The sequence below is a fragment of the Halichoerus grypus genome, chromosome 2 (assembly GCF_964656455.1).
Source record: "Halichoerus grypus chromosome 2, mHalGry1.hap1.1, whole genome shotgun sequence".
Classification (NCBI taxonomy): domain Eukaryota; kingdom Metazoa; phylum Chordata; class Mammalia; order Carnivora; family Phocidae; genus Halichoerus; species Halichoerus grypus.
Window position 1 is genome coordinate 136587820 of NC_135713.1, and position 11242 is coordinate 136599061.

Genomic DNA, 11242 nt, shown 5'->3' on the forward strand with positions numbered 1-11242 from the left:
ATGTAAGACAGGAATCCATCAAAATCCTAGAGAAGAGAACAGGCAGCAACCTCTCTAACCTCAGCTGCAGAAACTTCTTACTAGACGTGTCTCTGGAGGCAAGTGAAACAGAAGCAAAAATCAACTATTGGGACCTCATCAAGATAAAAAGCTTCTGCACAGTGAAGAAAATGATCAACAAAACTAAAGGAAACTGATGGAATGGGAGAGAAGATATTTGCAAATGACATATCTGATAAAGGGCTAGTATCCAGAATCTATAAAGAGCTTCTCAAACTCACACCCAAAAAACAAATGATCCAGTCAAGAAATGTGCAGAAGACATGAATAGACACTTTTCCAAAGAAGACATCCAGGTAGCTAAAAGACACATGAAAAGATGCTCAACATCACTCATCATCAGAGAAATACAAATCAAAACCACAATGAGATCCCACCTCACACCTGTCAGAATGGCTAAAATTAACAACTCAGAAAAAATAAATAAATTAACAACTCGGGAAACAACAGATGTTGGCAAGGATGTGGAGAAAGGGAAACACTTTCACACTGTTGGTGGGAATGCAAACTGTCGCAGCCACTCTGGAAAATGGTATGGAGGTTCCTCAAAAAGTTAAAAATAGAACTACCATATAAACCAGCAATTGAACTACTAGGTATTTATCCAAAGGATACAAAAACGTTGATTTGAAGGGGCACATGATTTGAAGGGGCAGTGTTTAAAGCAGCGCTATCAACAATAGCCAAATTACGGAAAGAGCCCAATGTCTACCAACTGTGACTGATGAATGGATAAAGAACTCAAGTTTTTTGGAGGGCATTTCAGTTAAGGACTTTGGTCTCTGGGGCAGCCATACTCATATGAGTATCTGCACTCCTGGTCCATGCGACTCCATTTGAGGTCTCATGAGGGGTCTTGTGAGACACTTCCCAGGTGCCCACACAGAGACTTCCTTATCCTGACTCCTGGACGATGCCTTCTCCCACTTGGACGCAGTCACTCCAAGCTCTTCCCTGTCTATGTTCCCCCAGCCCAATGGTCCATAAGGAGACAGAAGCCTTTTACTGGGGCTTCTGTACTGCATCTACCTGACCTTCAGCTGGCACCATCACATGGGGAAAAATGGAATATGGGGAGTTGGCACCACTTTCTGTCTCTTGCTTGGACCGTCATAATAAGTGGTAAATGCTTGCTCCTTTCAGGGTTGTCCAATGGGTCACCTTGACATCTGATTACCTAACAGTTAAGTGTTTACCAAATTTCAGACCTTAACTCAGCGATCATGGAACTTGCTTTCTCAACGTCAAAGACCCTTTGTCTCAGAGATGTTCACTGTCAAATGTGTGACTCCTCAGCCATGTCTAGATTTTAGCGAAGTACTTTTGAAGACAGAAACATTTTCTGAGGCTAAAGGATAAAGAGGGTGGAATTTCGGGCATTGTGAAAACTGTTTTAGGTTTTGGGAGCACACTTTGAAGAGATGGATTTTATTTGTAAGAGTACTGTGGTGACACTTCACATGAGATTTACTCTCTTAGCAAATTTTTGCATGCATAATACAGTATGGGTAGCTATAGGAACAATGTTGCACAGTAAGTCTCTAGAACTTATTCATCTTTTGTAATTGAAACATTCTACCTGTTGAACAGCAACTTTCCATTTCTCCCCACCCCCAGGCTCTGGCAACCACCATTCCATTCTGTGTTTCTATGAATTTGTCTATTTCAGATCCAGCAGAAGTAAGTAGAATTATGCGGTATTTATCCTTCTGTGTCTGGTTTCACTTATAATATCCTCCCGGTTTGTCCATGTTGTTGTATATGGCAGGCTTCCCTTCCATTTTTAGGCTCAATAATATTCCACTGTATGTATACACCACACCTTCTTTATCCACTCATCCACTGGTGAAGATTTAGGTTGTTTCTGTACTTTGGTTACCGTAAACTATGCTGCAATGAATATGGTAGTGCAAATACCTCTTTGAGATCCTAATTGTAATTCTTTTGGTTAAATACTCAGAAGGGCTAGAGTTTGACCCATGTACCTGCAAGTGGGTAGAGACCTATTCTACCTACTGATTGGGCCACCTCCAATTCCCTTTAACAGTTAAGCTCAGAAAGGTGGCTAGATATCTGCATATCTACACAGTCTTACCATATGTGTAGTCCTTTCTTTCCATCTTGCAGAGATAACTTGAGTTTGTAAATAACCCAAAGTAAAAGCCAAAGTTCTTACAATGGCCTATGGGAATTGGCCCCATCTGTCTTTGTCCCTGGATATCTCTCCAATCTCCTCTCCTATACCTTCCATCCTGCTCCCATGTGAAACCACATGAAGACAGTTACATTTCACTCCAGGACTTTGCCTTTGCTTTCCCCTGTCAAGAATGCTCTTCTCCAAATATCTACTGGCTTGCTCCCTCCCCTTTTCTAATACTATCTCCTGGCCACCCTATCCAAAATTTAAACTCCTCCCTCTCTGTTCGCTGCTGAATCCCTTATACTTAAAATGATGTCTGGCACATGGAAGGTGTTCAATAAATATTTGTTGAATGAAGGAAATAAATAATTATACCTACAAATCAGGAAGTCCTGAATACATTTTAAAAGCTATTATGTATTGTCATTGAAGCTCATCTGTTGCTTGGAGATAGACAAGGGCTCTATTTGTGAAGTCCTTGGAGAGACTGAAACAGAGAGCAAATGCCTTAGTGCCTGAAGCTAAGGGAGCTGTTGAGAAGCGCAACCTCAGGAAGTAACTCACAACCCTGGATTGCTGTGTACAGCCAAGGAATCATCTTCAGATCATACCTGGCCTACATGCAACTCTCTTCCTACTTAACGCTAGAGCTGGAAAAAAAAAAATCCCTCCCACTTCGGCAGTATAGTTCAGAGAGAGACATGGCACAGATCAGAGAGTACAAAGAACAAAGAGAATGAGCAAGAACCTGCAGAACACAGAAGACATTCCTCCTAATGAGAAGCTGCAGGCAGCACTGAAAAGGGAGCAAGCCTCTTAAAACTCTGGCACTCCACGGATTCACGGAAATGATTAATAAGAACAATTATTTCAAGTTTGAACCTTCAGGAACTGCAAAGACTCCAAGAATGGTGTGGAGCTAGTGGTAAACCGATTCTTGAGGAAGTAACTGTTGAAGTGCAGGTAGTTAGTTAACTTTTTTTTTTTTTAGTTAACTTTTACTGGCGCTTTGCAACCTATTGGGCATGACTGTGTTTATCCCTCACAACTTCATGTAGTTGTGTACTATTTTATACAAAAGGAAGATGAAAGTGTAGATAATCTGCTCAAAATCACAATCTAGGAAGTAGTGAGTTCAGAATTTGAACACAGAATCCTATGATGTAGCACAGTGAAAAGAGGTACCAGATGGGTGAACAGAGAAAACCAGGATCTGAGCTAGTCTTGCCAGGCTAAGCACTTCTAACATCTCCTAGCGAGGAAAAGTTATCAGGAAATACCACAATCACAATGTGTGTGTAGGTGTGTGTGTGTGGATGCGCACGTGTGTACATGTAGTATGTAGCGTGTATGTGTGTGTTCTTCTTTAGTATATCCCCAAGATGGGGTTTAACTATTTGTGATTAATAATTCTATTGCACCTATGAGGTCCTGAGTAAAACATGATATGTAGTATTTATAGAAAATTTTCCAGATTTCCTAGAGATTTTCTTTTAGCAATGTTGATTTTTCTGGTGCAGTGTCTTTACTCTGAGCACAAGATTAAAAATACTAATTTGTAACTATCAGTTATGGGATACTTACCGGGTGCCACGTACTATGACAAATGCTGTACATAAGTCATTCCAATAAATGTGCATAGTTATTACCTCCATATTACATAAGGAAATGCTGAGACTCAGAGAGATAGTATAAACTATGCAAAATCACAAAGATTAAAAATTAGTTCGCACTGACTTCCGAGCCCCAACCATTCAGCAAAATGTCATGCCACATAAAGGAAATAAACTATATGAAGAACAAAAACTAGTATACTCACTTTATAACATGTTGAATGAAGATGGTTTCAAGCCATCTTACTAGTGGTTATTAAAGCACTCATATGCCTGCATACCTTTTTATTTTATGACTTCAGTGCTCCTGCTAATGAAAACTCACCATAATTTTCCTCGTATGGTCCACTGATCATGTCCTCTGTTCCTGATTACTGAGAAATTCCAAGATCATTGGTCCATAGGTTAGGGTCAAACTCTCTCTTAGGAGTGCAGAGGAATGAGACTGTGGCTCTGAGTGAGTACAGGTGGGATAGGACACTGAGTATTAGCAGGTGGAGTCAGAATCCAGGAAGTTCAAGCAGGCAGAGATAGCTCAAGAGGGAGGATAGTGAGATACTGCTTACTGATACACAGTAAGTGGAAGATTTCCAAATACTGTAACAAATGGATTGGCTATGAATAGAAGACATCCAAGAAGATTGTATCATATCATTTTCATTATGCTAAGCAGGAACAAACTGGTCCCTTAAACACCAAATCCATGTTTCTTATGAGAGAGTTAATTCTGAGTCTGCTTTTTTTTTTTAAGATTTTATCTATTTATTTTATATATAGAGAGAGAGCACAAGAGGAGGCAGGAGCAGAAAGGGAGAGTGAGGGAAGGGGAAAGAATCTCAAGCAGACTGCGCTGAGCATGGAGCCTGACAAGGGGCTCGATCTCACTACCCTGAGATCATGACCTGAGTGGAAACCAAAAATCGGATGCTTAACCAACTGAGCCACGCAGGTGCCCTGAGTCTGCTTTTGAGATATGCTTTATCACTGGTCAGTATTTTAAGCTCCATACTCCTATTTTATTACGATAACATGGCCAATACTTTTCAGAGCAAACTCTCTATATCATAATGTAACCCATACACAACTAAGGATTCAGTTTATAAAAGAGGATCCTAAAATGGATTCAAGGTTGCAAAAGGAATTTTGATACAATTTTGATATTTCCATACACTCATTTACTCTATTTGCTTCTGGCTTATACTCATTTGCATTACCATCATGTATTAAATATACACTGTTACTTTTCTTAAAAGAACATTTAAAAGGTGAGAAAGTCTCATTTTACAAAACACTTGTATTACTTTAAGAGAAAATTTAACAAAAAAAGGAAATCAAATGATGAAATGAAAAACTTTTAACAATATTACTGAGAGAAAGGGTATCACATCAGTAAATGAATTCATGTTTGAAAGTAGGTATAAAAGGTACGGCAATCATGAATCCATCCTGAAACACTGGGAAGTACTGCCTAAGACCTCAAAATAGTAAAAAGGACAAATATGAAAGCTCAAGTTCATCTTATGGGATCAACTGTGAAATCACATATTATTATGTCAACAGGAGATATTTTCACTTCCAAGATAATGTTCATTTATAACAAGATATTCCAACAAATATGAGCTGAATCAGATAAACAGGAAGTAGAAAGTTACTTCAGGCTGGAAGATACTGAAAGACAGGATCAGTTTTTTACTTAAACTTAATGGAATAGCTGGGGCCAAGCTGGCTTTGGTTATGAGTAGGGCATTCATATATCATCCAAACTAGGATACTCTTGTAGATTAAAGGGGCACTTTGCCAGGGTAAGAGCTGTAAACTAGGAGGATTATCCCAGGCAACTTGGAAGTTAATGTCATCTTATTTATATGGTATGACATGATGTCTATTAGAAGAACCTCAACTTTACCTTCACTTGCTTCTAAATTTACTTGGTTTTTTAAATTTATTTTTTTTAAAGATTTTATTTATTTGAGAGAGAGACTGAGTGAGAGAGTGAGCACGAGCAAGGGAGGAGTAGAGGGAGAGGGAGAAGCAGACTTCCCACTGAGCAGGGAGCTCTGACACTGGGACTCCGGGATCACGACCTGAGCGGAAGGCAGATGCTTAACCGACTGAGCCACCGAGGCACCCCTAAATTTACTCACTTTTTTAAAATGATAATAAGTATTGATCTATGGCTTGTAAGGTAAAGAACCCTGAATAGGATAATGCTTTAAGAATTTAATATATGTGTATGCAAATTTTTAGTTTACTGTACTCTAAAGGCAGAACACAGAAGGTATGCATCTGAATACTGAGTGCTTTGAATAAAAGAGGAGAAAAGGAATGCAAATTGTATTACATACAACCAGTATTTGTTAATTGCAACACTTGGCACTGAAAACGTGTCATTTTCAAATGGTGAAACAGTCACAGCTGTATAAGGAAATGTGTTAACCATGCTATGATTAATCATTACTTCCCGTATTACTTTGCCTAGAAAAATATTTCACAGAAAAAGAAGGCAGGCGCCTGGGTGGCTCAGTCAGTTAAGCAGCCAACTCTTGATTTTGGCTCAGGTCATGATTTCAAGTCCTGAGATTGAGCCCCATGCTGGGCTCTATGCTCAGTGCAAGTCAGCTTGAGATTCTCTCTCTCCCTCTGCTCCGTCCCCTGTTGCGCTCTCTGTCTCTCAAAAAATAAATTAATAAATTTAAAAAAAAAAGGGAAAAAAAAGAAGACAAGTTTTTCCCATCGATAATAATAAAATGAAAAAAAAAAAAGCAGGGGCGCCTGGGTGGCTCAGTTGTTAAGCATCTGCCTTCGGCTCAGGTCATGATCCCAGGGTCCTGAGATCGAGCCCCGCATCGGGCTCCCTGCTCTGCGGGAAGCCTGCTTCTCCCTCTCCCACCCCCCCTTCTTGTGTTCCCTCTCTCACTCTCCCTCTGTCAAAAAAAAAAAAAAAAAAGCAGTGTTAACCATGGGTAAATACGTTTGTTCTAAGTGCACGAGGAGGAGAGAGTCGCATACACTCTTGGAAAGCATGGGAACTGATGCAATCACCCTGGAAAACACTCTGGAAAACTATTTGACATTATCTACTAAAGCTGAATATATACTTATGTTTTGGCTCATGAGTTTCTATCCTCACAGAAATGTGTACATACATTCATCAAAAGATACACAAAACGGTAAGGGCAGCATTATTCTTAACAGTCTCAAACTAGAAACTACTTAAATGTCCATCCGTAGGAGACTAGAGAATGATTTTGATGCAATCACACAATGAAATACTATTCATCAATAAGAATGAAAAATCTGCAACCACTCTCAACAATGTGGATCAATCTCACCAACGGAATCCTTAGTGGAAGAATCCAGACAATAGGAAGGCATATTGTAGGATTCTTCTTATGCAAAGTTCAAAAACAGGCTAACCCAATGCCTAGCATTGAGTCAGGGTGACTCTTAGCCTTAGGGTGGTAGCACTGACTACAAGGGGCACAAGGGAGGGCCCAGAGGCTGGTGAGGTTTTGTTCCTTGATCTGGACGCTCATTACATGGGTGTGTGTACGATGTGAAAAGTTAATCAAACTGCAACACATTATTTGTGTACTTTCCTTATATAAATAATTCTTCAGTCAATGTTTTTGAAAAGAGGCAAGCTTCAGTCCAGCACTAGTGGAAATGATAATAAATTGCAAATTAACAAGTTCTGAACTAATTATGTTTTAAAGCATACAGAAGCATTAATTCCCTTCTAATCTCTGAGAAAAGTTGCGCTACACAAAATATGTCCCAAGGTTTTATAAAATGGTTTGATGGGATTTTTTCCAATTCTAAATTTCCTTTCAAAAGAAAATCTACTCATGTTTGCAGAACTTGGGATTATAAGAAAAAAATGGAGAGTATGACCCAATTTCCTGAGTTTCCTGTATCTGTACACACATAATATGTGCATTACGTATAATACATGTATATGGGTAATATCTGTATATCACATATATAATACATATACATATAACACATATATGAATTTATAGTATTAGTGATTTTTTTCCTGTTTCTCTCTTTTAACAATTATATGCAATGCTTTTCTTAAAAGTTTTTTTTCTTAAAATTTAAAAATATAATTGTTACAGTTTTAAGGACTGTTTTCTAGAATGCAAAAATAAGAATGTGGACCATGTGAATGCTTTCTAATGAGAAAGGAAAATTGTTGTCAGCAGCATTACCTTTCACTGATAACTTATTAAAGAATGTAAAATACAGTTTGTATTTCTGGACTAAATTTACTAGGTAGGTTGTACTCGGTCATTCATAATATATATAGAAATGCTTACAGAGGTATTATATAGAAAAGGTTCTAGAGTTGAAATAATTCTTCTCTTTTTGCTTATAAATGTGTAAAGAACTTTTGGCTTTAAACTGTCATCATTTCAATATTTGCTATGAATGCAAATGTAACAAATAAAAAACTATTATAGCAAACTGTGTTTTAATTGATAAACCAGTCTTATCATGACCTTTTATATTTTACTGTTATTTGCCTTTTTTACATGTCTTAATATTTTTCAATTTTATTTAGGTTGCAGTACATGGTTAATGCAATTTAGAAGTAAAACATAATTAGTATCTGATTCAACTTCCTATCATTGTACTTAGAACAAACATATACCACTAACAAGCTAGCTAGACATTGAATAATTACTTAGTTGGTGTTACAAACACTTTATATGGTGTGTTATTTAGACATTCAAGACAACTTTATTAATATTTGTAGAAACTGGGATTTGGGGGTAGGCAAGACATTCATTAAAATGTTTCCAAATTTAAATAATGGAATATTCATATTACACCTGAAAATTCATTATACAATATATTTTTTCAATTGGATTATAGTGAAGAAAAAGATATGGTTTTAATATGTTATATAAAAGAAGACACTAATGCTGAAAAGGTATTTGCTGTTATTTCTTGACGGCGAATGTGCATTTGTGAACTGCTTTAAAATGACAAAAATAAATAAATGTAGAAATAATTTGGGAGGTAATCCTCAACTATAAAATTTTAATGCCCTACAGTATTTTGTGAAGACTCTTCTACTTCTTGAGGGCTGGGGCAAGGATGTACAAGAAGATTTGAGGTAAAAACATTTCTGTGAGTCAGGTGTAGATGCCTGTTTATCTACAAAAACATACCCTGTTGTTGAAAACCGATTTCTGGGCTCTGGAGCCGAAATAAAACATCAAGACAGAGTTTGCGGATAAAGAGGAATGACAGTTTTATTGCTTTGCCAGGCGAAGGAAGCTGCAGCAGGCTAATGCGCTCAAAACTGTAGACCCGAGGTGCCTGGGTGGCTTAGTCAGTTGATCATCTAACTCTTGATTTCAGCTCAGGTCATGATCACAGGGTCCTGGGATCGAGCCCCGTGTGGGGCTCTGTGCTCAGGGTGGAGTCTGCTTCACATTCTCTCTCCCTCTCCCTCTGCTCCTTCCCTCATTCACGCTCTCTCTCTATATCCCTCTCTAAAATAAATAAACAAAATCTTAAAAACAAAACAAAAAACCTGCAGACCCACTGGGGTAAAAGGCTGAGGAGTTTTAGAGGAAAATACAGGATCTGGGCAGTTTAGACAGGAATCCGGTGTGAGTCGTGTTCATCATGTCTTCAAGATGGTGTCCGACTAGCCCAGGCGCTGGCCATCCAAGTCTCATGACTGAGTACACACTGAAGTCAGCACAACGTCCACACCAATTCTGAGTTCCCTGAACAAAGGATTCTACAGAAAAACAAGGCAAGGGGAGGGGGAGGCTTCAAGAATGAGGAAGAGAAAAATCTGTTCCATTTAAAGCCAAGCCTTGCTAAAGCACGAGTGTGCCCATCTGAATTTCCTTCCATCTTTATGTTTCTATAGTGATTTCAATATCCTACAAATACGTTCACTGCCTAAAATGATAGTAATGATGGATGCCAGAAAAGCTAAGCACAATTTCGTGCAGAATATTACAGATCAGAATACAGAGAATAAAGAGAAATTGAACCAAGGGTTATTCAGAAAGACAGGAGAAAGTGAAACCTGAGATTTACTCATCCAAACTCTGACAATCAGGTCTGATAACCTCAGAAGAATTCATGGGTAAAATGGAACGAGACCCACCCCTCCACAGCCTTCCCCAAGAGAGCAACAGAAGGACTAGCTTCCCCTGGGATTCCTCAACGGGCAGCTCCCTTCTCTGCCCATAAGTCCCAAACAACCTCTTGGCCTCACTTCCTTTCTTATCCATGGAGAACTTCCTTCCAACCAAGAAAGAAGAGATTACTGAAGCCATGCGTTTCCTCCTCTCAACTCCTTTATTTTGATTTCTGAGTTAAGATACAAAGTATTTATGGAACAAGCCATTTGCTTTCATGTTTTCTTTTCCTCAGTAATTTTGAGACAAAAATCATTAAAATGGGAATGATTAGGGATTTTAAGAATTTTCAAATCCATTTTTAAAAGACAATTATTTTAATAGATATGTAAATTATCTTAGTAACCTCTACCTAGAAAAGTCAATATTCTGGAGACCACATTGGAAAATAGCAGGTCCACCCTCACAGGCTTTGATATTAACAAAGTTAAAGTCTGGGTGTTGCACTTGTTACAAGTCTATACATAGAGATAGCAATTGGGACTGGCAACAGAGAAGTTCTTCCCTGCCTATCTCCACTTGAATTGTTTCATGAGACAACGTTCTGCTTAGAGTACTGATACTAAAGTGGATATGCTACACATTTTTTTTTTCCCCACATCATACAAGTAATGTGCCGAGGTCATAACAAGGTTTCAGGAAGACACAAGTCACACAATGGCGTGAACACCCCATCACACTCATGAACAACAAAATGATCAATGATATGCTAAATATTTAGTCTCTAGATTTTCTAAATTTGGTACCTGCACCATCACTAGAAAGCTGTATTCCAAGCCTCCGTAGAGCTGGTTTTACCCAACTTTTCCCGAAGGCTTAAGCGGGCCTTAGGTCTTTACAGAGGCCTGCAGCAGCACTTGGGCAGCGGCAGACTGACCATGAATTTGACGAAGTTCAACCTGCAGGGCCCCTCACTGGCACAGGCCCCTTCTGGGAGGGCCCCGAATACTGGCTTCATAAAGTCGATAATTTCGGCAAAATTTGCAAATATAAGATATTTTACTCTACACCCTGTTCGGAACACTGCCTGGGGCCATCTGCTTTCTCCTGAGACACGCTTCCCTTCTTGTTGTCTGATGGTTATCCGTATGGCTCCAAGAACGTTAGGTATCTCAGAGGAATTCGCGTTGGCCGTACATTTATTTTGGATTTACGTTACGTGATGGCAGTGACTTTAGAGGAAAATTAGGCTATTCTTAGTCTCTCCTGGTCCTGCTACAAAGCTGCAGGGCCTGAAGTCATAACGTGACCAGCAC

The 11242-nt window shown here is 38.9% G+C and overlaps 1 non-coding gene across 1 annotated transcript; it reads right to left on the reverse strand.

Annotated features, from left to right (window-relative positions):
• Nucleotides 1-10584: 10584 nt before the first annotated feature.
• Nucleotides 10585-10685, reverse strand: LOC118547669 (small nucleolar RNA U13). The gene has a single exon (XR_004923209.1). It is a non-coding gene; the product is annotated as a small nucleolar RNA U13 (small nucleolar RNA).
• Between the last annotated feature and the right edge of the window lie 557 nt (nt 10686-11242).